This window comes from Phyllobates terribilis, unplaced genomic scaffold (genome assembly GCF_046119375.1).
Source record: "Phyllobates terribilis strain yellow unplaced genomic scaffold, ASM4611937v1 Scaffold_136__1_contigs__length_4911898, whole genome shotgun sequence".
NCBI lineage: Eukaryota > Metazoa > Chordata > Amphibia > Anura > Dendrobatidae > Phyllobates > Phyllobates terribilis.
The window spans coordinates 721,077-748,536 of NW_027362896.1; the positions used below are offsets into that span (position 1 = coordinate 721,077).

General features: G+C 46.9%; 1 pseudogene; it reads right to left on the reverse strand.

Moving 5' to 3' along the window:
* Positions 1-278: 278 nt before the first annotated feature.
* LOC141204939 (uncharacterized) overlaps positions 279-27,460 on the reverse strand; it is a 163,045-nt pseudogene continuing 135,863 nt past the window's right edge.

Consider the following 27,460-nt stretch of genomic DNA (forward strand, 5'->3'; position numbering starts at 1 on the left):
TCTTGGGGAGGCCATGGTGGGACCCTGAGGTCTTCTGGCCTTGTACCTCTATGGACTGCTAGCTTCCTAAGCATGCCACTACCTTCTCTCTGTGGGGGCCCGCCAGAAGCGTGGGGCCACTGGTTGAGGTAGTCGCAGCTGTTCTATCCCAGGCGGGCCAGCGGATGAGGACTGTGTAATGTTGTACCATCTTGGGTATTTGCCTGTTTGGTGGTTCAATAAAGTATTGCCAAACTGTTTTACCCTCACCCTGTGTTGTCTGAGTGGTATTAAGCCCATGGAAGACTTCACAATGACTTTTTTTATTGCTCGACTTATAACTTTTTTATGCACTGTGTTTCATTTGGATAACAAATCTAACATTTAATAAGTTTGCTTTTAGTTGCATTAAGTACCCACGATCTTGGGGAGAGAAAATAGCTTGGTTGTGTTACCAGGTAGCCAGAGGGCAAGTAGTGAACTGTTCAGGAGCTTGGGAAAGCTGGGTATGAATGTGTACCACTGTGTTGCCCAGTAAATGTGTCTTGCTGGCGTTGTAAAACAGCTAGTGGTGGCAGTGCATGGTTCATACGGCGGTAGCCGTGGGCAAGCTGCTGCTTCTCGACGCCCTGGCACCTCACAAACAAACAGTGTCCCAGTCCATATGTAGTGTGCTGTGAAGTTTGCTTTGCAATCACATGTAGGCCAGAGGCCTCCGCTGTATCCACGTCCTTAGGTCCAGGATCAGCTGCACACACATCAGGGGACAACTGGTTTGTTATAATAAGGTCAATTTTACAGGACAGCTCAGATACAACAGTCTATAACACGCAGTTTCGGGCACAGCACTTTCCAGTTCCATCAACATAGTACATTTCAAGCTCTAGCTTACGTTCAGCTCGGACTATCCCTACTTGATCCTCCTGTTAGCCCCAGAGATTTCCCATCCGGCACCACAGCACTCCTGAGATCCGTTACATTTCCCCCTCCGGCTTCCTCTGTATAGAATGGATTAAGGTACACCTCTCAGTGCCTATTTCGGGCCGTAGGCCCCATACGTTGCAGGAATTTCCGTAGGAAATTTGGTACGACCTCCTGCTGCCAGAAAGATATCAACTCCACGTGCCCCCAGCTCACTGCAGCTTGAACCTTAACTTAACATGAACCTCACACTTTCTCTAACTAAACCAGGAAGTGATTTCCATTTTTGCTTGACTCACCCCCTCTAATGCTGGTCTGGTCCCAAACATTTAACTGTATCCTAACCTATACCTATATACTGCACACTATTAGTCCCACCACCGCCTATCTGCTCTAATGCTCTTATCTATCAATAACTAAGCCCTAAACTATGTTCTTCACTTTCCCTACCCCTTAGCTGAGTGTACCAGGTTACTTTAAGCATTACCAATACAGTACCCACACAGCAGTATCTGCACCTATAACACTCTATGCATTTTACATTACACCATAAAAACACAATGCAACCGCATATTAGTATTCACAATACAATTGTGGTCTTCAGAGGCAGTCTCTGTCACACCCTTAAAGCAGCATAAAGGATGGCATAGATGTGTGGACCATCTGTATGGTGCGCTTAGCTCACTGTTGGCCCCATGCGATACATGAGTGGACGAGTAAGTGGGAAGCGGAGTCCCCCTTTTCGGGCGCATCCAAGGAATGTGTGTTGTGATTGAGTGGAGTTTGTCACAAACTGGTGGCAGCAGTAGTGGTTTTCATGACACAGACTAATGGAAAATTCGCTCATCTCTATTTCATAATAATCATTTAGTGCTGAAAATGGTTTCTCTTTCTCTTCTAAAACTGTGACTTTAATCTCACTGTAACTGTTGGATTTTTTTTTTGTAAAATTTGCCAATGAAATGATTTTAATAAACAAGGAAATTACTATATCCCTACATGAGTTTTTAGATGATGAAGAAGATATGATTTCCGAGAATAACGTTTCCCACATTCTGAACATGAATATGGCTTCTCTCCAGTGTGAATTTTTTGATGTTTAAAAAGATCTGATTTGTGGTTAAAACCTTTTCCGCATTCTGGACATAAATATGGCTTCACCTCTGTGTGAATTCTCTGATGTTTAAAAAGATCTGATTTCTGTGTAAAACATTTCCCACATTCTGAACATAAAAATGGTTTCTCCCCTGTATGAGTTCTCTGATGTGCAACAAGTTTTGAATTCAAATTATAACATTTCCCACATTCTGAACATGAATATGGTTTCTCTCCTGTGTGAATTCGCTGATGTATAAGGAAATATGATTTCTGCCTAAAACATTTCCCACATTCTGAACATGAATATGGCTTCTCTCCTGTGTGAGTTCTCTGATGTTTAAGAAGATCTGGTTTCTGGATAAAACATTTCCCACATTCTGAACATGAATATGGCTTCTCCCCTGTGTGAATTCTGTAATGTGTAAGCAAATTTGACTTATGGTTAAAACATTTCCCACATTCTGAACATGAAAATGGCTTCTCTCCTGTGTGAATTCGCTGATGACCACGGAAATGTGATTTGTGCTTGAAACATTTTCCACATTCTGGACATGAATATGGTTTCTCCCCTGTGTGACTTCTGTAATGTATAAGTAAATTTGACTTATGGTTAAAACATTTCCCACATTCTGAACAGGAAAATGGTTTCTTCTCTGTGGACATTATTTGATGTTCGACATCCCTTCTCTGGCTTTCATTTTGCTTAACAGTCTGTGATGAATCCAAATAGATGACGGATTGAAAAGGCTCAGATGACTGAAGGGCTGGAGGTATAGCTGGAATAATGGCACGCTTTTCATGGGTATCTGGTTTGACACCACAGTCATCTGCCAAGAATACAAGTGATTTTATTATTTTTCAATATCAATGCCTTATATTTTATAACATTTCTCTATAAATACTTCTATACAAATCAAAGTATAATTATTATTATTATCATTATTATTCTTCCTACTATATTTTGGGATAGGATTTTGGAGATGGGAATACCCCTTCAAGGCTGTATGCTTAGGACTTATCCAGGGCTCATCCAGGTGCCCCATTCCATTGTCTTTTTGTGATTATATTTATCCCTCTTCAATGGCTTTTTGTATTTTTATGTGTTTTCAATTGGAATCTAATAAAGTGTTTTTTTAATCTCTATATTGTTTCACACCTCTCTACATACAGTGTGACAAAGTCACTAACAAAGTACTGGAGGAGAGATATGTTTCACTGAGGCTATTAGCTTAAGTGATTTGAAACCTAGAAGTTTTTCTCCAGCACACTGTGTCATTCACCATATCTCCACCTCAGGGTGTGGTCTGGGATATAACCATCCTTTGGAATATTTAGCTGTTCAGGGTGTCTGGAGAAGCTAACTCCAGAGAGGCACTCATCTGATGCTAAACAGAACAGGGTGTGTTTGTAAACCCTGAGTGGTCGGATCCCTGCAGACATATAGACTGTGCTATATATTTTATTTTGCTTTCCCGTTAGACTTTACATTGGTTTATGCCATGCTTGAATAAACCACTGAAAGTTTTAAAGGAGACAGAGTTCCTTTGTCTACCTCAGTGTGCAGCTGAGTAAACTGATCTACCACAGGCGGCGTTCGAATGCAGGCAATGATCCAGGAACACGTGTGGCGGCTGTGGACAAACCGTATGTCCTGGGTAAAGGCGGCCATAAATCAGAAAATGGCAACAGACAGCACGGAGGAGCTTATCAAACACCAGGTCCAACAACAGCAGCATCAACAGCAACAGCAAGTAAATCAACAGCAGCAGTTGGCACAACAGGAAACAAACTGTTGGTACAGCAGCTCCAACAGCAGCAGCGACAGCAACAGGAGGTGCTTATGCGGCAGATGGAACTCCTCGCAGAGGCCATTTGTGGGAGGCCAGCAGACCCTCCCCAAGTCCAGGTAATGACTCGTACATCTGGAAAGCAGTAAGACGAGCCATGGAAAAATGACCCCAGGGGAGGCATTTTTGACTGTTTTTGAATGGGTAGCAGAGCATGAGAAGCTGCCACAGGAGCAGTGAGTGGAGGTGCTGGCGCCCCAGCTAACTGGTGAGCCCCATAAGGCTTATTATGGCCTGGCATTACAGGATGCACAGGAGTATGCCAAATTGAAGTGCTGGAGTGACTGTGGATCAGAGCACAAAGGGTTCAAAACAGGGCGTATTATGGTGATAAACTCCCTTGCTCCCAAATGTTCGATCTACTGCATCTTGTACAGAAATGGCTGCAGCCGGAGTCCTCCACTCCAGCCCAGGTCGTCGAGCAGGTTGTCATGGACAGATTTGTTCACTCCCTTCCTAGGCCGGTGCAGACCTGGGTTGTCCAGGGAGACACCCGGAATGCGGACAACCTGGTGGGCTTAGTGGAGAGGTACCAGGTGATCGAGAGGTCCCTAAGGAAGCTGGGCGGTGTTGCATCCCCATACTGGGGTACCCCGAAAGAGCCCGAATCTCAGAAGAGGGTAAAGTCACAAATGGGGAGAGTCCGAGGTCCTAAGAGGTTACTGAGGGGTTATCCTAGTGCCGAAGCCAGATGACGAGTGATGCTTTTGAAATGATTACAGGAAGCTAAATGAGGTTTCCAAGTACACGTATCCGTTGCCCCGCATGGATGAGCTCATTGAGAGGCTAGAACCAGCCAGATACATCACCACCCTGGATCTAACGAAAGGGTACTAGCAAATTCTCCTGTCCCCAAGTGCCAAGGAGAAGACGGCCTTACTTCTGACGGGTGCTTTCAGTACACCAGGATGCCATTCTGTATGCAGGGAACCCCAGCTACCTTCCAGAGGGCTATAGACTAGGTCCTAGCCACTCACAAAAAGTATGCCGCAGCTTCTTTGGACAACATTGTGATCTTCAGTCTGGATTGGGAAAGTCACCTGCAGAAGGTTGAAGCGGTACTGGATACGCTGAGGAAGGCAGGGTTTACTATAAACCCAAAGAAGTGCGCCATAGGAAAAAAAGAGGCAAAATACTTGGGCTATATAGTTGGAAGGGGCGAAATCAAGCCACAAGTAAATAAGGTAGAGGCAATCCTGAATTGGCCGCAACTGGTCTCCAAAAAACAGGTGTGGGCGTTTCTTGGAATTGTGGGATACCATCGTCGATTTATCCAGAATTTCACAATGATAGCCGCACCCCTCACAGACCTTCTTAAAAGCACGAAGAAGTCGATGGTCAAATGGTCTTCTAAAGCAGAGATGGCGTTCCAAGAATTGAAGCTCACCCTGTGTAAGCTGCTGGTCTTGATCGCACCAGACTTCAGTAAGGAATTTGTGGTCCAGACGGACGCCTCAGAGGTCAGGTTGGGAGCTGTGATGTCCCAAGAAGTTAACAGGGAGGAACATCCCATCCTGTACTCAAGCAGAAAACTTTTTGCCTGTGAGAAAAACTACACCATCGTGGGAAATGAGTGCCTGGCCATCAAATGGGCAATTGACATCCTGAGCCATTACCTGTTAGGCCAGACATTCAGGCTATTGTCAGATCATGCGCCCCTGAGATGGATGAGGGAAAGAAAGGAGAAGAATGCCCAGGTGACTAGGTGGTTTCTAACCCTCCAGGACTTTAGTTTTCATGTGGAGCACAGGCTCGGGAAGCTACTGTCATGCAAGGTGTGGGAAAGACTAAGTGTACACGAAGGAATAAGGGGAAGGAAGCCCAGACACTAAGGAAAGAGGGGATGGAGACCTTCTAGGCTGATCTGATATCACCTTGTCTTTCCTACCATCCCTATATTGGTTTCTCACCAATCACCGATCAGGAACCTAAAACCTTGTATCTCCCTAAAGCTAGGCCCTGATTAGGGAAAAGGGGGATGAGCGCTAGTCAGTCCCCACTAACAACTAAAGACAGCAAGGGGAGACAGACATAGGAGAAGTAACTTAGCTTGAGCTGACTTTAGAGAGATTATAACACATCCTCACAGCACCAGGGAGGAAGTAAGCAGACTGCAATAGCACCAAGCCATCACAGGAAACACATGAATATCACCAGCGCCGACCTATAGCAAACTGAAAGGTCAGCGTGTTAATTAACGCAGGAGGGAGGTAGCCGCTGGATCCTAGAGTGAGACAGCTTCTAAAAATGTGTCTGTAATGCCAAATGAAGAGATCTCCTGCAACCAACTGCAGGGCGACTGTCTGTCACATCTGACACACCCGTGACAGCTACACAGTAATGCAGATGCCCTGTCCAGACTTCCCTGTTTGGTGACTGAAGGTGACAAAACCCCTGGCTTTGGGCAGAGGAGATTAAGGTGAATTGGTGACAAAGTACTGGAGGAGAGGTATCTTTCACTGAGGCTATTAGCTTCAGTGATTTGAAACCTAGAAGTTTTTCTCCAGCACACCATGTGTTGAGAGGGGTTAATTGCCAATTTTAAAAAGCTGGGTATTTTGTGAACCACCATAGGGTGGGTGGGAGGTCGTTCACCATATCTCCACCCCAGGGTGTGGTCTGGGATATGTCATAGAAAATATTAAGAATCTCTCTCCCCAAGCCCATCTTCCCCCCTCCCTTACCGACCAACTGTCAGAGTAAAAGAAGCTCTCCATGTAAATTGCAGCACACACACGAGAGGTGGCAAACGCAATTGTCCAGGCAGTTAACATATGAATGTAGTCCCTAGTAGCAGAGGCCTGTGATGAATACACACCTGTGTGAGGAGGATGCAGCTCCTAGCTTCAAAAGAATTCTCTTTCACCACCAGGGCATCCCCATTTGCACATATGTTCAATCTGCAGTCTTGCCGGCACCAAGATGAAATATGGAATATCGGAAGTTCTATACTTCCGATAATAATGAGACACATATTTTTAGAGGCAGTGTCAGCTAAGGAACAATACACATTTTTCCGGATCTGTGAACCCTTCTGGTGAGCTATAATGCAAAAGTACAACAATAACAGACCGCAGCTATGCCATGTGTGGTCTCTAAAGAAAGGTAAATTCGTAATAAAAAATAAGGTATAACTTGCGAGCTTCTTCTATCAACTAGCGAAGAGTTATCGCAGAAATGATGGCTTTTAAAAAAAAAACATGAAGGGTGGAGCCCCGCCCACGTGAGGTCATCACAGGGGGGAGGGGGTGGGTAGGTCCACCCTTCGGCATAAAAGACCCAGCTGAAGATGGGTCCATACTCATTGCCGGGGGGTATATATTCTATAAGCAAGGGTTCCCGTTCGATAAGGGTCAAATCAATTGGAGCGCCTCTCCTCCAGCTAAACTGAATCGGCTCTGCGATCTGTATAGTAAGTTCTTCTTTAATCCCATTTATTTTGTGAAACTGTATATTCTGTACTGTAAATGTCTCCTTTTGTAAACCCTTTTGTATATTTTTCATAAACACTGCCTCCCTTTTGGATTAAATAAAAAATGTAATAGTTCTGTTTCTTTTGCTCTGTAATCGTTCCCTCCCCCCAAAGCCATACGCTACCAGAAAGCAGGCGTCCGGTCATGCCTGTATTATATTTTAAAACTGATCGGTGGTGGCAGCGAGTAATATAAATTGGGTTATTGTGAGGCTATCACTGATAGTACGAGGGCATATACACATATTCCATGAGTTGGAAGGTGGTGTGCATGCCGTATGCTCACTCCTAGCTTGCTGATAACTACTTAGTGAGAACGGCCTGCAGCCTCTTATGTTGATTGTCAGCCAATCGTGCAATTGTCCGGATGATGGGGCGCAGCAGAGAGCTGTTTGCTCAAGAGATCACAGTGGGTAGTCTCTGTGAGTAATCGGGATCCTGTGAATTCCTGACACGATATAAATAGCCAGTCTGTTGAATCATGTGTTGTTCAGTCTCTGGAGAGGCGCTCCTGTGTTGCTAAACTGAACTGGGTGTTTTGCTAACCCTGAGCGGGCGGATCCACTGAAAGTTTTAAAGAGACAGTGTTCCTGTGTCTACCTCAGTGTAGAGCTGAGTGAGCTGATCTACCACAACAGTCATGGCCGAAAGTGTTGGCACCCTTGAAACTGTTACAGAAAATGAAGTGTTTCTCCCAGAAAATTATAGCAATTTCACATGTTCTGTTATACACATGTTTATTTACAATGTGTGTATTGGAACAAAGCAAAAAAAAGATAAAAAATTGTTAGCACCTTGCCAAAATATACTTTCGGCCATAACTATATGTATTATATAAGACATGTCTAACCATGTAATGCTCTTATATTGGCATGCTCCTGCAATGTCACTTTTCTAACCAGCTTTCGCAACATAGTCCATGTGTTAGAACCCTCCTGTTTGTTTTTTCCATCTTGTGTTTTGCGGGCAGGTGATCATCTGCCTTTATATTCCAGCTCCGCCCTTTTGGCTGTGCTGGACTTCAGTGTTGTTTGACTGCTTTGCTAGCCAGGTGCTTCTGTGTCTATCTCTGTCAGTTCGATTGGTCCTTCTGGGACCTCTAGTACCTTTTTGTCACTTTATCCTTTTGTGTTCTGAAACAACTTTCTCTGTTCAGGAGGTGTCCCATTTTTGTTCCAGTCCTTAGTTCTTTTAGGGACCCCTTCCCTTTATGCTATAGGTCTTCGTTCAGACTAGCCGAGGACTAAGGCGGGTCTGTTCGCAAGGATCAGGCAGCCCGCTACATCGTAGGGATTCAGCTTACTCTTACTGTAGGGACAGCTTTCCCCTATCTTTCTGTAGTACTTGTTGCAGATCATAACACCATGGTACCGCTGGTGGAGATGCAGCACTAAATCCAGAGGGTCACTTAGTTCATTGTGTATGTGCCAAATTAACAAAGCTGTTATTAGCAATTTTTAGTTAAGCTGTTACCTGGTTTTGACTAGATTACCGGACCCTACTTCTAAATCTCTTTCCAGATCTGCCTACATACTTATTGTTGACCACAAAACGGTTTGGCTTCTCACTTGACTGCTCTTCCGGGAAGTGTACTGCTGCTAGATATTGACCTTGGCTTCTCCAGCTTAGACCACAGCCCCACTATCAGTATTTGGTCAGTATTTTTTCGCAGGAGTGAAAAAATAGTGACCGAATACTGACCAAATACGGATAGTGGGGCCGTGGCCTTAGATGTCCACCTGCCTGACTTCTGTGTGTGACCCGGCTCTCTTCTTGACATTCAGCTGTAATCTGGCAACTCACAACTACATTACAATTGGAGACATGGTGCCTTTCTGCAGCAAATAAAATTCCATTTAACCAATGAAACTGCTGCCAAAATGCGTTAATCAAAAAAGGTGAAAAAAAAAGAAGATTTTTTTGTTATGCATCAAATCTATCTGCAAGTAAAATGCACGTCAATTACTTGTGTGATCAAACTCTGTATCTACTGGTCACTACTCACCTGGGTGGTCATATGTAGGAATCTCCTCTTTACACCGCTCATCACCCCTCACATATGTCTCTGTAGTATTAATATGGGTCAGATCTTCACCCTGAAACAAATATGATAAAAGTCACAGACAGATGGAGAAGTCTCATCTATGATCAACTCTAATCCTGCCATCTCCACCGTTCTCATTACACAAGTATCTACTATATAATTGCCTTATCCCGTCTGTCTGTCTGTCTGTCTGTCCTGGAAATCCTGCGTTGCTCATTGGTCCGGCAGTGGCCAATCAGCGCCGCGGGATTTCTGAAAAAAGATGGCGGCCGTTAGCGGATCATCTGGCGGACGGAGGTCAGCGACACTGCAGTGGGGGAGATGAGCGGCGCTAGCAGCACAACTACCCCGACCGGCGCCGCTGACCTCCATGCGGCTAACGTCGGAAGATCAGCAGCTTGGCCCGCTGATCTCCCGACAGCAAGTGTAAACGGAGGACCGGGGAGCGGCGCCGCCGGTCGGGATGCTTTTGCTGCGAGCAGCCGCTCATCTCCCGGCTTCTCGCAGCAGAAGGAGCCGCACAGGCAGCGCCGCTCCCCAATCCTCGCTAATACGGAGCCGCACAAGCAGCGCCGCTCACGGGCCCACACTAATACGACACTGATTGGTCGCGGCCGGCCACCGCGACCAATCAGCGAGATGGGCGGCAAATTTAAACGCCGCTCTGCTGATTGGCCGCGGCCGGCCACCACGACCAATCAGCGATTTTGGTGCCAAATTTAAACAACGCTCTGCTGATTGGTCGCGGTCGCCGGCCGCGAACAATCAGCAGTATTGGCACAAAATTTAAACCCCGCTCTGCTGATTGGTCGCGACCGCCGGGCGCGACAAAACAGCGATTTTGGCGCCAAATGTAAACTCCGCTCTGATTGGTCGCGGTGGCCGGCCGCGACCTATCAGCAATATTGGCGCCAAATTTAAACACCACTCTGCTGATTAGTCGCAACCACCGGCCGTGACCAATCAGCGATATTGGCAGCAAATTTAAACACCGCTATGCTGATTGGTCGTGGTGGCCGGCCGCAACCAATCAGCGATATTGGCGCCATATTTAAACACCGCTCTGGTCATTGGTCGCGGTTACCGGTCACGAATAACCAGCATTATTGGCGACAAATTTAAACACCGCTCTGCTGATTAGTTGCGGCCGTGACAAATCACCATTATTGCCGCCAAATTTAAACCCCGCTCTGCTAATTAGTCGCGACCGCCGGCCATGACCAATCTGCGATATAGGCGCAAAATTTTAACACCGCTTTGCTAATTGGTCGCGGTTGCCGGCCTCGACCAATCAGCGATTTTGGCGCCAAATTTAAATACCGCTCTGCTGATTGCGTCCGGTCGGCCGCATACCTATTCTAGAATACCCGATGTGTTAGAATCAGTCCACCATCTAGTAAAACATATAATACTGGTGGATAAAACAAGACTGAGCACAAGACCTTCACAGCCGTCTACACATCATAGGGGAGATCTCATGACACCTTCTCTCCATCTACCTGATGATCCTGAGGAACATTGGGGTCTTCTTGTTTACAGTCCTGTGGAAGAAGAGGACGGGGACATCTCTCTGGTGTTGTCCTCTTACTGGATAGATCTGGAGGAAACACATACAGGGACTAAATTCATTCTTTACATACAGATAATTATAGGCCGTGTGTATTTAGTCCTGTCTATTACCTGGTGATGTGAGGGGCTGAGGAACCTCCATTGTGACGTCCTTGTACAGATCTTTGTGTTCTTCTAAATACTCCCACTCCTCCATGGAGAAATAGACGGCGACATCCTGACACCTTATAGGAACCTGACACATACAATGATACCGTCATCCCCCCGATCCCTTCATAACGTTACTGTATAATGTCCCAGCATTCCCAGCAGTGTCACCTCTCCAGTCAGCAGCTCAATCATCTTGTAGGTGAGTTCTAGGATCTTCTGGTCATTGATGTCCTCATGTATCAGGGGGTGAGGTGGAGGTCCCGTGATTGGGCTCAGGGGTCTTCCCCATCCCTCAGACACAGGGTCCTGACAGCGCTCACTAGAGGTCTTCTTCACTACTGTGTAATCCTGGTTATGGAGAGACACATTAATAAATCTCACTACAGACATTTCCAGAGTCCTCACCTCTCCAGTTCTGTCCATCTGTTATTCCCATAGATAAGAATGATGTAATGTGACGTCATCAGAATCTCTCACCTCTCCAGTAATCCGGAAGAGGATCTCTAGGGTGAGGTGGAATATCCTCTCCGCCATCTTCTTCTTGTCCTTCTCCATCCACTAAGGTTTAAGGTAAATTTTCTAGAAGATGGAAGATAATGATGTAAAAACAACTCGCTGTTCACACTTTCAGTTTCTTTAACTTCTTTTAACCCCTTCAGGTTTCTAAAATTTAGAAGAAGTGTCCGGAAACAGCATATAAGACCCCAAAGTCCTGTCGGGGGGGGGGGGGGCGCTCTGCTCTGCGGCCGGAGACGGGTGTTATAGTGAGGTCACAGGACTCCGTCTGTTATTAGGGAGATTCTCACTTCTGGGCGATTTCACAACAAACTCATTTCTTCACATTAACGAGAAAAGGAAAAGGATCGTTCACTAATGGCCTCAATGTGCTGCGCGTGATCCAGGGAGCGGCTGCCGGAGACGTCTGGAGGAGCCTTCACTACATGAAGAAGACGAGAAGAAGATGACGTCCAAGAGACCGAAGCCGAATCCTGCTAGAGAGTAATGGAGACGGCACCGACCTCCACCTGCAGAGCCGCCACCACATATATGGCTGCTCTGTGTGCACAGGACCTGTGATGAGGTCACAGGAGGGGAGGAGTCAGGGGTCACATGATCAGGGGCCTCAGTGGATGCAGGACTCTGCTGTGCTGGTTGTCATGGTGCTGGATGAGCTGAAGTTTATGTGTGGGGTCAGGAGGGGTTTACAGTGTGGATGTAGCAGAGCCGCGTGTGTACGAGGTGTACGGAGCAGAGCCGCGTGTGTACGAGGTGTACGGAGCGGAGCCGCGTGTGTACGAGGTGTACGGAGCGCAGCCGCGTGTGTACGAGGTGTACGGAGCGGAGCCGCGTGTGTACGAGGTGTAAGGAGCAGAGCCGCGTGTGTACGAGGTGAACGGAGCGGAGCCGTGTGTATACGAGGTGTACGGAGCGGAGCCGCGTGTGTACGAGGTGTACGGAGCGGAGCCGCGTGTGTACGAGGTGTACGGAGCAGAGCCGCGCGTGTACGAGGTGTACGGAGCGGAGCCGCGCGTGTACGAGGTTTACGGAGCGCAGCCGCGTGTGTACGAGGTGTACGGAGCGCAGCCGCGTGTGTACGAGGTGTACGGAGCGGAGCCGCGTGTGTACGAGGTGTACGGAGCGGAGCCGCGTGTGTACGAGGTGTACGGAGCGGAGCAGCGCGTGTACGAGGTGTACGGAGCGGAGCCGCGTGTGTAAGAGGTGTACGGAGCGGAGCCGCGCGTGTACGAGGTGTACGGAGCGGAGCCGCACGTGTACGAGGTGTACGGAGCAGAGCCGCATGTGTACGGAGCAGAGCAGTGTGTGTATATGATGTGTAAGGAGAGGAGCTTTGTGTGGGTTTAGCGGAGTCGCGCGCTCCCTCCTCACCCGACCTAACCCTAGTGACATCTTTTGGGCCCGTCTTAAACAGGAGATTTACGGTGAAGGACACTGGATCGCCCACAGATGGAGAAGCTGACAGACTCCATGTTTGGAGCTTCTGACTGTTCTCCTAAGTCTCCTGACATCCAGGAGCTCATACACAAGGGGCTGATGTCCATCAACTGCTGAAAGACAAAAATGAGCAATCACACATTCTTTTTATTAATCCACAAAGAAGTAAATGTCCTAGAAATCAAGACTGAGGGGCTTTTGTCTCTTCACCTTGACCGTGAAGCTTCTGATCAATATATCCCGATTTATCTATCTGCACCCTCTGAATAGAGAGAGTTCTGGTCACTAAGATGAATGATGATGGGAGTGTATGTGCATGAAGAAAGCTGTCAGTTTCTATGCACCTTCATTTACCTCACTATGGCTTGCAGGATAGCAACAAGCTCGGTTGTATGCGGACGTAAAACACGGGATACTGTCTTTTTAAATTTTCGAGTTAGCTTATTTAGCAGTCATAAACTACCCCGGAGTCCATAAAGAAAACACAGCCTATTCGGCTAAAGAGAAAACAAAATACAAAACTTGCAGCACACTCCGTATCTCAGCCAAGGTCTGGCCACACACAGTTAGGCCTGCACAGGTGCAGCACACCCCCATGCTAGCTCCTTCCTGGAGCAAACTTTCCCCAGGTACTGAACACACCTGAGTGTGAGGGCTGGCTATTTAAAGCCCAGACCCTCTCCTGATTGGATGGATGGTGGATAACGTCCCTCCCTGCACTTCGTTATCCACTGAAAACATTCCCTTGTAAATGTGGTTCTATTAACTCTCTCTGCACCTACTTGTGTAGGAGAACTTGCATGTTTTCACATCACTGAGGCTAAGAGTCTCAGCGAAACATACCTCCCTTCTGACACACTACCAGTGACTTTGTCACAGGCTGTATACGTGTGTGCGTGTGTATCAGCCATTAACTCCTTGTTTGGTCTAAGATGATTTGATGTGGCTTCCGGACACATAGTTGATGGGAGGTATGTATCACAGAGGTGGTTGTCCTCTGTGATGTAAACCTGGAGTATTGCTGTAGTGCACATAGTACTAAGATACTTGTTTTTTTGTGTCTGGGCCAGGTTTTGCGGGCAGCCTGAGAGATGGTGGGGTCTGGCTGCCCACATATCTCACCCTTGGGTGTGATTCACAAGGTAAAATGTAGTCTGTGTGTTTGACACATGGTCTGTGTGTGTGGAGATAAGAAGGCCTCCTGTGTGTTAAGGCCGTTTATTTTCCTTTGCTTGTGGCATGGTTTATGAAGCACCAATATACCAGCATGGACATTTAAATGGAAACCATTCCTGTGTTACCTCACCATGCAATCAAGTGAGTAGCATTCCCACAATTGGTGTTAGAAGTGCGGGCAGCATTCCCAGGAAACACATGTGACTGCTACAGAGGTACTGCATGTCCTGGGTGAAGGTGGCCATAAGCCAGGGAGCAACTTCAGACAGCATGTAGGACCTGATTAAACACCTGGTTCAAGCTCAGCTGCAGCAGCAGTACCAACAACATCTGACGCAACAGGAGACAAATAAGAAGTTTGATTTACTCGCAGAGGCAGTTCGTGGCATGGAGGCGGCTTCGACTCCAAGGTCAGCTGATGATTTTTCCATCCGGAAGGCGGTAAGGAGAGTCCTGCAGAAAATGACCAAGGATGACGACATAGAGGCCTTTTTGACCATTTTTTCTCCGAGAGGGAGAAACTCCCGCCAGAGCAATGGGGGAAAGTACTGGTGTTATACTTAATGGGGGGCTCCAGAAGGCTTACTATGACTTGGCCTTACAAGACGCCAAGGAATATATAAAATTGAATTATTTGCGCACTTGGGGGAGACAATGGATCCACTGCTGGGCGTATCACCGTGACAAACCGCCTCGCTGCCAAATGCTTGATGTGCCGCATTTGGTCCAAAAATGGTTGCAGCCAAAGACCTCTACTTCTGCGCAGATGGTAGAGCTAATAGTAATGTACCGGCTGGTGCACTCCTTTCCGAGGCCAATACAGACTTGCGTTGCCAGGTTGATCCCCGGAACGTCGATGACCTGATCAGAGTTTTCAAAAGGTATCAGGGGGTCGAAGATTCCTTGGGTAGTCAACCCTCTCCATACTGGCTGTCCCAACAGAGGGTGGAGGCCCAAAATGGTATGGGATGTCTGTAAAATATTAATCTCTTATGATAAAAAAAATACATAATAAGAAACTTTGAAGCTTTGGTTCGAAACATGTTTAGTTTTAAATATTTTCAGAGAAAGACAGGGGTTATTTTGAAGATCTTGGCAGAGACACCTGTTCTGTACGTCAAACCTATAGGGCCCTTGTCAATATGGGTTATTTGGAGATAACTAATGATCCTTTTAAAGGTCATTACCCATATGTTTAAAATATGCCAACATGAGGTAACTGTGCACGTAGTCAAAATACATATTCCATTACTAGGTTTGCCTTAATATGGAGAAGCTACTAATATATCAGCAAGTCGCCGTATTGGGTTATGAAACTGTAAAAATAATCTTCAATGTATGTCTATGGGGCAAGATGGTATATAAGCAGAGACCGTTGTATGAAGAGGGAGATATCTCATACCTTGAGAATCTCCACCACGGATCATCTCATGCTTCTAAGACTGGATACGTAAGAACTTATAATTGTTTCCTATCTCTTTTTGACCTGATACTTCTTTTTGTGTGCTATGAACTATTTCTTTTCCATTTTTGTAATAACTTTTGAATGAACATTAAATAAGCTTTTGTTTTATCCACACAACTCAAGATTGCTTTTCTTCTATCTTCACCGTGCCCTTACCTAAAGTAAAGAAGTGTTAATTTTTCTAACAATGTCCGAGATCCAAAGAGGCGGAGGAGGTTATGCGGAAGTCCCAGCTGGTGATATTATATGGTGGAAATGTCACGGCCTAGGTCATATAGCCCCCGTTGTCCTCTGACCTCCAAGCAGATGAACTGTAGCCTGGGTCGCTGCTGTTCAGACTATACCTATCTGGCCTGCAGTGTGAACTTTCCACACAGTGAGGGGCCATAAGCTTGTCTCGTAAAGGTGAATAGTCGACTAGATTAAGGGAGTTTGGTGACCCTTGTGAGGGCCAAACTTCCTCTCCAGCTGATTGCTGGTAAGAAAGTTGGTGTCTGTTGCATTCATGATGATGCTAAAGACTATCCAGTGGCCAGAGTGGACATTGAAACAGCCCAAGGTACTGAGTCCCACAAGGTCGGCGTGGTGTATTACTTATTGCACTCCATTATCACAGTCCGGGACTGTTGATTGTTTTCGGACTTGTGTCTCGGTTAAGAGATGTGTCGCCCCTAAAGAAGTGTCACCACTCTCAGAGTCTGACGGGTTTCCCTTCTGTGTCCTTGCGGAATATGAGAAGGTAGTGTCCCCTAAGGCCGACATTCCTGAGTTAGGGGTGACCGGCGAAAACCTTGGGTTCACCCAATATAGTGACCTAACTCTAAAGGAGGCGTTCAATAATATAACAGTCATAAATGGTATAGCACAAGAGCCAGGGACCGACACCAGGGTTCCCTATTTTATTGTACTTGGTTACTAAGGTCAGAGAGGAAATAGTGGAGCAATTGTTGGTACCATGACCATGTAGGCGGAGGATGATGGACATGGTCCATTCACATGTCTTGGGTGGCCATATGGGAGTGGACAAAACTCTAGAACGAGTTATGTGGAGGTTTTATTGGGCCAGATGTCACCGGGAAATCTTAAAGTATTGCAGGTCCTGTCCCACCTGCTAGATAACCGCCCCTCCTCTCACTTTCAAAGTCCCCTCATGCCATTACCTATCGTAGAAGCGCCATTTGAGCGAACTGCCATGCCTGGTCAGTCCCCTGGTTAAACTTACTCATGGGCATCAATACATATTGGTCATCCTTGACTATGCTACGTGGTACCCTGAAGAGGTTTCCTTGAGAAACTGCTCTGTGAAAAGTATAGCCCACAAGTTTGTACACGTTTTTTCCTGGACCAGATTACCGAGGGAGATCCTGACCGACCAAGGAACACCCTTTATGAGCAAGGTGATGGGGCACCTGTGTAAGGCCCTGCAAATTACACAACTGAAAACATCAGTGTACCATCCCCAGATGGACGGCCTTGTGGAAAGGTTCAATAAAAGATAGAAGAGTATGCTTAAGAAGGTCATAGAGAAGGACGGTCGAGACTGGGACTGTCTCCACCATCTCTGTTGTTTTCTATCCAGGAGGTTCCACAAGTCTTTACCGGATTCTCTCCAATAGAACTTCTGTATGGCCGACATCCTCGGGGTCTCCTTGATATAGTGAAGGAAACCTGGGAAGCCGAAGTAACGCCCCATCGGATCGTCATTGAGCACGTTACCCAATTGCAGGAGAAGATTGTGAAGGTGATGCCCATCATAAAAGGACATCTCATCCAGGCACAAGAGGCACAATCCGGGGTCTACAACTGGTCAGCCAGGCTGAGGCAGTTCAGCCCTGGGGACCGGGTCCTTGTACTAGTTCCCACAGTGGAGAGTAATTTCTTGGCCAAATGGCAAGGTACCTATGAGGTTGTGCAAAAGCTTGGTGAAGTGAACTACAAGGTTCATCAACCAGGAAGATGAAAACCGTACCAAGTCAAGTCAATCTTATCAAGCTGTGGCAAGATAGGGAGCCCGTTGAAACTCCGTGTTTGGTGGTCAAGGCAGAAGCAGATGTTGAAGGACTCGAATAGTGAAGACGCTGTTGTGTTAGTGTTGTGTTAGTATATCAGGATCCTCTAACCAATGTTCAAAAATCGTCTAGGCCCATTGTGTAAGTGTTGAAAGAAGTTCCGGCGGAGCCTTCACCACAGGGAGTCTCACATGTAGACCCAGGTGATGTTGTCGACCTGAGAAAGATACCTCCACTAATGCACACTTAGCTTTGTGGGAGGAGGGTGAGAGCAGTTCTGCCATTTAGGGGGCTGAGCCCAGAGAAGAAGAAGGGACGTGTTTTTGTAGGAGTCAGACTTGAGCGCAGAGAAGCAGAAAGGACACATGCTTCTGGAGACAGAGTCAGTCTTGGGACAGAGATTCAGACAGAATGAGGAAGGAGAATGAGAGACATCCTGCCGGAGAGCAGATGGATTGCTTGGCATTATCTTCATCTACGGATTGTATCCTACAACTCCTTGCTATCTCCAAGAACTTCTACCACCGCTTGCGGTTCCTGCTTATGCACTAGGAAAGTCACTGGTAGAGAAGGATCTGGATTGTACTTGGAAATCACATACTAAATCACAGCATTCAATATTAATCAGCGTCTTCCAAAACCAGCAAGATATTCTCATGTATTAAAAGAGGCATGAACTCGCGGGACAGGAGCGTAACACTACCACATTACAAAGTGTTAGTGTAGTCTTATCTCTGATATCCAATTCAGTTCTGGATATCAGTTTATAATAAGATGCCACTTTAAATACCACAGACAGTCCCAGTAATATTAGTAGTAATGGATTGAGTAATATAGAGGTAACACGCGCCATGTCATCTGCCAGTGACAATTAGGCTGTAACGCAAATAGCCTGAGTAATGTCAAAATGCAGCTTTTTGCTATTTGTGTTAAAGCATTGGATATAGTCCTGGGAAACCTTAGAGTGTCATACATGGCTTTTCCATGGAGAATTTGGAGTATTTTCAATTGTTAACTAATCAAAAACAATTTTATTGGCTGATTTGGAATGTCATATATGGAGTTATGTAGCTCAAAGCCTGGGAGCATCTGATCACTGTCTTCCACCCCCACTGTGAACAGGTAATTGAAGCAGGTTATCTGATGGAGAGCAGACATGGAGTCTGTATACTGAGTAATGAACAGGTAGCTGTCACTGTTGGATAACTATTTGGGCCAGCAGATGTGTCACTATAGGCCTCCACTGGCACATGGGTATTAAACGCAGGGACTGGTGCTTTCATCTTGTGCAGTCACTCTGTACTGCCCAGCTGGGACAATGTAGAACAATATTTTAAGTTTTTTTGTATTATAATTTTAGTTTTACAGAATCCATGGATATATCCATGATCGGGGAGCAGATTCGCACCTTTGGGTAATATTGAAAAAGTTTTGTTAACTGGCAATCCACAGGAGTGCAATATCTCCCCGAATTGTGAATTGATAATTTTCATGTGTGGTATGCATAGATGACGGCCATATTGTTTCTATGGAATGTTCCTTTGGAAAAATATGACCCACATCAGAAATGAGGACTAAAACTGGATTAGAATCAAATATTATAAGCCGTCTCCCTCTTACCTCAGACGAAGGGGGAGTGAGGGGTCTGATGAGACCCATTATAATATCTCTTCTACCGTATATCAAGGTCAGGTCAAGAAGAACCACATGCGTATGGTCGTTCAGTACCACAACCTTTTCGGTGGCATCTTCCCCGCAAAGAAATCTCATGGTCCAGTCATGTAAGGTTTATTCATTCTTTTTATTAGACTGTTTGTTTTATGTATGACTTTTTGTTATTGTTCGATTTGTAACTTTTTAAGCATTGTGCTTCTTTTGGATATTAAATCTAACATTTAATATGTCTGTTTTTTGTTGTTTTAACGTACCCACAATCTCGAGAGAGAAAATAGCTTGGTTGTGTTACCAGGTAGCCAGAGTGCCAGTAGTGAACTGCTCAGGAGCTTGGGAAAGCTGGACGTGCATATGTCCCAGTGTGTTGCCCAGTAAAGGCCTCCAACCCCTCCTCAAGCCGCAGGCACGGGTGAGTGCGACATAACGGGAAATAGCAACACCTACTTGATAACGACCCTTAAGGCCCCAGTGGACCGACTATCCGCGCCACCAGGCACGGCAAATAATACTACAAAAATTACACCACCATTAGCCGGTGTGCATAAGGACGCATTCTTTTGCGGGATTCGTCCATTGGGATATGGATATACTATCGCCTTAATTCCCAGCTCATGATCGATATTGCTATAAAGGGCTTCAACGTCCAAACTTGTCAATATGGTGGTATCAGAGACATTAATACCTCTTAGTTTCGAGGCTAGATCTTTAGTATCACGAATAAAAGATGGCAAAGTATGCACAAATGATGCCAATATCTCATCTATATACCTACTAGTGCCTTCTGTCAAATTGTTATTTCTAGACACTAAAGGTCGACCGGGGATAGGGGTAATATTCTTGTGTACTTTGGGGAGCGCGTAAAACATTGCAATCATTGATTGTGGGTTTTAAAGAATTTCAAACTCGTCCTCTGTGACCAATCCATCTTCTAAACGCCTTTCTCAACATAGTTCGCAATACTTTAGTATCATGAATAAAAGATGACAAAGATCTAGTCTCGAAACTGAGAAGTATTAATGTTTCTGATACCACCATATTGACAAGTTTGGACGTTGAAGCCCTATATAGCAATATCGATCATGAGCTGGGAATTAAGGCAATAACATATTTTTTGAATATGAAAAGTAGGCAATTTGTACCACATAATCAATTTATTTTGTCACGTTTGAGGTTTGTGTTGACACATAATTATTTTGTATTTGATAATTTTTTATTATCAAACAAAAGGTACTGCAATGGGCACGACATGTGCGCCTACGTTTGCAAATAAATTTTTGGGGTGGTGTGAGGATCAGCATGTTTTCAATGAGAATTTGACTTTCTATATCAGTCATTTTATTGTGGGGAAGGTTTATTGATGATGTTCTAATTTTGTGGGATGGTGATACAAACATTTTTCTGGATTTTGTTTCCATTTTGAATAATAACCAAATCAGAATTTTTTTTACATATGAAATTGGTTTAAAACAAATCAATTTTCTGGACCTAAAAATTCAGATTGATGATATGGGCTGTGTTCATACTGATATTTATCAGAAACCGACCTCCACCAATAATCTCCTTCACTGGGAAAGTTGGCATCCAAGAGCATTGAAAGCTGGCATACCAGTAGGCCAGTACTTGCATGCCAGACGTAATTGCTCTGATGAGTCTCTATTTTTAAAAGAGAGTAGAAATCTATTCAGTAGATTTACAGCAAGAGGATACCCTAAACAGGTTCTTCATAAGGCCTTTAATAGACCTCTCTGGGAACTCCTTCAAGATTGTTGGAAGACCATTTCCGGTGACTACCTCTTGAAGCTCATCAAGAGAATGCCAAGAGTGTGCAAAGCAGTCATCAAAGCAAAAGATGGCTACTTTGAAGAACCTAGAATATAAGACATATTTTCAGTTGTTTCACACTTTTTTGTTAAGTATATAATTCCACATGTGTTAATTCATAGTTTTGATGCCTTCAGTGTGAATGTACAATTTTCATAGTCATGAAAATACAGAAAAATCTTTAAATGAGAAGGTGTGTCCAAACTTTTGTTCTGTACTGTACATCTAAACCACAAAACAACAGGGTATGTTGTATCGGGACTTATGACGAGCAGGCAAGTGCTGTATATAAGATCATGCAGAATTACTGGCCGCTTCTTCTGGCAGATCCAGATTTGAGGGAGATTGTTGGTGAACGTCCGGAGATCACCTTTCGTAAGGGTAAAAACCTGAGAGATCATCTCAACCACTTTAGTCGAGATGGAGAGCTTAAACCCTTGAAGAGTAAATGTACATCTAGGGTTGGTTCTGGCCCATGTGGTGGCCGTTCCTTCTGTAGGTATTTGGTGCGAAGTACAGCATTTATTAAACCAGGGGACCGACGTGAATACTACATAAAAGACCATATAGATTGCAAGTCTAAGGGAGTCGTATACGCAGCTAGATGCCCATGCCCAAAATTGTATGTGGGAAAGACAATTCAGGAATTTAGGAGAAGGATCTCCAAACATCTAAGCTCTATAAATACAGCTAAGGATACCCCTCTCTCAAGACATATGAGAAGTCAACATGCAGATAAACCCCCTGGATCTAACATTGATAGGTATACGTAAAGTGGAATTGGGTCCCAGAAAAGGGAATCTGGGTCAACTTTCATTGAGGGAGGAAGCAAGGTGGATCTATAAACTAAATTCACTTAAACCCAAGGGCCTAAATGAGGGGTTCAGTTATATCGCTTTTCTGTGATACAGTACAACTTAATGGGGTTAGATATATAAATGATACGTTAAGAAGAGCCTACTCGTTGACTTGGAAAGTATTAATTACGGAGCTTGTTTACCGACTGGCATCTGCCTTCTAACTATAGGTATATATATTGAAAATAGTATGGTTCCCCCACCCCCACCCCCACCCCCACACTTTTTTTCTTATATCTTGGCTGAGAAATAGTTTTTTCTAAAACATAATTAAAAAGAATAGTTTAATGATGGCCTTGATATTAATTTGAGAAGGAGATTGAGTGTTAGCTCCTTTATGTCTATGCCGTAGGTGCTGACATGTGCAGTGTCTCTGGAAACGCTCCACGGACAAAGTTACAAAGAGTATACAGAGCGCATGCGCAGTGATGACAGCGCTCGTAGTGAATAGGTCTATGAATGGAGCCGTGTCATTTGACGCCGCCCTATGAGGAAGCGTGTTATGGCTGATCGCGATTGGCTATCGCGGCCAGCAAATGACGATGGAGATAAACAATATGACGCTGCGTAGGACCACCGAGGATTGGTACGTGCAGAACCTATGATATGCCGCGATGTAGGTACGTGAGGATATGGCGTCTGACGCGGCGGTGATCGGTAGGCCTGTGGAAAATAAAGAGATGTGGGAGATATAGATAGTGATGGGGATTGGACAATGGGACACTCTGACATATGACCCTCTTATCAGATTGGTTGAGAGATATTATGATATGATTGGCTTTTGCCTGTCTGATGGTATTGGAGCAGAGCCTTTAAAAAGGTCAGTATTGTGGTTTTGCACTCAGTATAGCCCCAGCCCCCTGAGGAAGCCCTTGTGGCGAAACTAGTTGGGGTGGCTATGTTGTCTTTGTTTTAATAAGCACTAAAAGTGTCAGTGAGTGATAGGACCAGTGTCTCAATAGAGTGTAGTAGAGACTATGAATCCTAGGTATAATGAGAAATGAATTAGGGAATTGTAGCATACCTGGCGGCGTTCTTGCATGGTGTTCCATCTCTCATCATGCAAGATCGCAAACTTCATCTCCCGCCCAGCTTCCTGGTCTGGCTTCTTTCCTTGTGCTCTGCTCTGCTCTACTTTGGCTGCATAGGGCGACGCCCGCTGAACTTCCTGTTTCTTGTAGCTGCTGCGGACACGCCCCTGTTGCATCTTCAGCCTATTGCTGTCCATCTTTGGGTATTTATACCACCCTCTTCCTCAAGATGGCGCCTGAGCATTGTGTCTTGTCAGTTGGCTTCTGGTCACTGACGTGCCAGGTCCTATCTTGCTTCCTGCCTTATGGTTGCAGTTCCTGTGTGTGAACTGTGTCCTGTCTGTGCTTTCTTGCCAGCTGTCTTTCTGCCTTTCCCGGAGGCTGTATTTCCGGGACCTGTGTGAACACGCTTCTTGCCTGTTCGTCTGCCTGTCTGTTCCTAACATCGTGGTGTCTGTTCCCTTGTGAACTGAGTCCTGTTTGTGTTCCTAAATATCGTGGTGTCTGTTCCCATCTGAACTGAGTCCTGTCTCCCTTTTCCCTCTTTGTCTGTTTCCTGTGTCTTCCTGCAGAGTCTGATCCTGCTCCTAAACTCCTTCTCGTTGTCTCTGTACCTCTGTTGTGAGTTTAGTGTGCACTCGTTACTTCTTTGTAAGTACCTTGTGTGCTTTTGGTTCTGCCTTTCTTTTCCCGTCTGTTCTTTGTGAACAGAGTCCTATCCCCTTGCCTTGCTTACCGCTCCTGCGGTTTCCGCTCTGCTCTTGCCTTGCTCACCGCTCTGGCGGTCTCGCTCTGCTCTGACTCCTTGCTCACCGCTCCGGCGGTCTCGCTCTGCTCTGACTCCTTGCTCACCGCTCCGGCGGTCTCGCTCTGCTCTGACTCCTTGCTCACCGCTCCGGCGGTCTCGCTCTGCTCTGACTCCTTGCTCACCGCTCCGGCGGTCTCGCTCTGCTCTGACTCCTTGCTCACCGCTCCGGCGGTCTCGCTCTGCTCTGACTCCTTGCTCACCGCTCCGGCGGTCTCGCTCTGCTCTGACACTTTGCTCACCGCTCCGGCGGTCTCGCTCTGCTCTGACTCCTTGCTCACCGCTCCGGCGGTCTCGCTCTGCTCTGAATCCTTGCTCACCGCTCCGGCGGTCTCGCTCTGCTCTGACTCCTTGCTCACCGCTCCGGCGGTCTCGCTCTGCTCTGACTCCTTGCTCACCGCTCCGGCGGTCTCGCTCTGCTCTGACTCCTTGCTCACCGCTCCGGCGGTCTCGCTCTGCTCTGACTCCTTGCTCACCGCTCCGGCGGTCTCGCTCTGCTCTGACTCCTTGCTCACCGCTCCGGCGGTCTCGCTCTGCTCTGACTCCTTGCTCACTGCCCTGGGCAGTCTCACTCGGCTGTGTTTGTCCACCACACCTGTGGTTCTGTTCCTGAGTCAAAGTGTGTACTGGGTCCTATCCCGCCTGTGTTCCTACCTGCTAGTGCCTCCCTGTCTGCACTCTAGCCTTACTTGCCTGCTTACCCGCCTGCCTGCTTACCCGCCTGCCTGCATACCCGCCTGCCTGCATACCTGCCTTGCCTGCCTATACCCACCAGTCTGTGTGCCAGCCTAACTAGTCTGTTCCTGTATTCCCCTGTGTGGGTCAACAGCCGTGTCCGGGGTCTGTCCTGGAGTAGCACCTGGTCCCTCTGCTCGGTTCCTCCTTGGTGCACTGGCGTCGTATGCCGTCGTGCGACCCTGGTCGGATCGGGTGGATACTTAGTTACGCCCCTCCAGGCATTCACTCCCCGGCACGGTCCAGTGGAATCACACGCACACGCCGCTCAGCCCGGGCGTGTGCATTACAGCATGCTCAGGCCATGGTTCCCGTTGAGCCCCACGGCCTTCGCTCTCTGAGGTGTTTTCCAGCGAATACATGCATTAAAAATAAATAAATATATATTTTTTTTCTCTAGCTGAGTTCCAGGCGAATTACGCACCCGTCCAGATGGAGCTTTCTGCACCCGTTCCTGCGGATCCGCCCCAGTACTATGGGGATCCAAAACAAAGTCGTACATTTGTGGAGCAATGCATGCTACACTTCAAGTTCTACCCTCTTTCTTTTCCTTCTGATTGGTCTAAAGTGGCATTTATAATTGACTACCTAGCGGGTGATGCCTTGAAGTGGGTCACCCCCCTATGGGAAGCTTGGGATCCTATCGTCCTTGACCTGCAGGCCTTCCTGGTGGCTTTCCTAATGGTCTTCGATGACCCCAATCCTGGAGTCCCTGCTGAAGCTGCACCTGCTCCCGCGGATCCACCACGGTACTACAGGGATCCAAAACAATGCCGTGCGTTTGTGTGGCAATGCTTGCTGCAGTTCCGGTTCTATGCCAATGCTTATTCTTCCGATCGGGTTAAGGTGGGATTTATAATGTCCAACCTAGCGGGTGATGCCTTGGAATGGATCAACCCCCTATGGGAAGCACAGGATCCTATCGTTCTTGACCTACAGGCCTTCCTGGTGGCCTTCCTTTTGGCTTTCGATGATCCTAACCCTGAAGCCCCTGCTGAAGCTTCACTTCCCTGTATCCCGGAGCAGCCCCGACGGGTAATGTGCATAGGTAGCGCACAAGTTCTCCTGCCCAAAAAGACTGTTGCTTGCCCAGAATCCACTCAGGATGACTACACTCTCCGGAATACTTCTCCCAACCTCAAGAGGCAGTCCAGACGTGCTAGACGTAGAGGCAAGCCGTCACGCCAGGGTCTGTCCTCCCTGAGACCTCCTGACCCCTACCTTGAAGTCCCTACTGAAGCTTCATCTCCCTGTATCCCGGAGAAGCCCCAGCGGGTGATGTGCGTGGGTGGTGCACCAGTTCTCCTGCCAGAAGAGACTGCTACCCATCCAGAGTCCACACAGGAGAGCTTCCTGCACCTGGCATCAGATACTACACCCACTTTAACCAGTGTGCATGTCCAAGGATGCTCCGAAGCTGTGATTACCTCTGAGTCTGTACACCTCTACTACCTGGCGGAGGACCCCCTGTTGCCTCCTGAATCCTCCGGGATACCACTCGATGACAATTGGAGAGAGACTTCCCTACACCCGGTACCCGATACTTCGTCTGTTCAGTCCTGTGGGCCTGACAATGGGTGCCTCAAAGTGGTAGTTACTCCCGAGTCTCTACACTCCTCAGACCAGGCGGAGGACCTCCAGTTGTCTCCAGAACCCTTCGGGGTGCTACCTGGTAGCGAAAGGACAGAGACTCTCCTATTCTCTGTACCTGATACCTCGCTCGCTTCGTCCAGTGAGTCCAACTTAGTGTACTCCGAAGCAGATGTTACCCCCGAGTCTCTACACCCCTCCGACCAGGCGGAGGACCTCCAGTCGTCTCCTGAACCCTTCGGGGTGCTACCTGATAGCGAATGGACAGAGACTCTCCTTTACTCGGTACCTGATACCTCGCGCGCTTCTTCCAGTGAGTCTGACCTAGTGTACTCCGAAGCAGAGGTTACCCTCGAGTCTCGGCACCCCTCCAACCTGGCGGAGGACCCCCAGTTGTTTCCTGAATCCTCCGGGGTACCACCACATAACAAAGAGGCAGTGACTTCTCTACACCTTGTACCTGATACTTTGCCCATTTCATCCTGTGAGCTTGACAAGATGTACCCCGAAGCAGAGGCTATCCCCGAGTCTCTGCACCCCTCCAACCCGGCGGAGGACCTCCAGTTGTCTCCTGAACTTTTTGGGGTGCTGCCTAAAAATAAATGTAGAGAGACTTTTCTGTGTGCTGTTTCTGGTACTTCACCCGTTTCATCTGTTGCTGAAGATGGCTGGATGGGAAGTCGCATCCTAGCCATCCAGATTATGAGACCAGTTTTGTCTCCTCCTGTGGACAATAGAAGTAATCTCCTTGAAGAGAGGGATTGGCCCCCAAATTCCCTGCGGAAGATCCTTGCAGGCCTGAAGAAGAGGGGGCGTAAGGGGGGGGGTACTGTAGCATACCTGGCGGCGTTCTTGCATGGTGTTCCATCTCTCATCATGCAAGATCGCAAACTTCATCTCCCGCCCAGCTTCCTGGTCTGGCTTCTTTCCTTGTGCTCTGCTCTGCTCTACTTTGGCTGCATAGGGCGACGCCCGCTGAACTTCCTGTTTCTTGTAGCTGCTGCGGACACGCCCGTTGCATCTTCAGCCTATTGCTGTCCATCTTAGGGTATTTATACCACCTTCTTCCTCCATATGGCGCCTGAGCATTGTGTCTTGTCAGTTGGCTTCTGGTCACTGACTGGTTGCAGTTCCTGTGTGTGAACTGTGTCCTGTCTGTGCTTTCTTGCCAGCTGTCTTTCTGCCTTTCCCGGAGGCTGTATTTCCGGGACCTGTGTGAACACGCTTCTTGCCTGTTCGTCTGCCTGTCTGTTCCTAACATCGT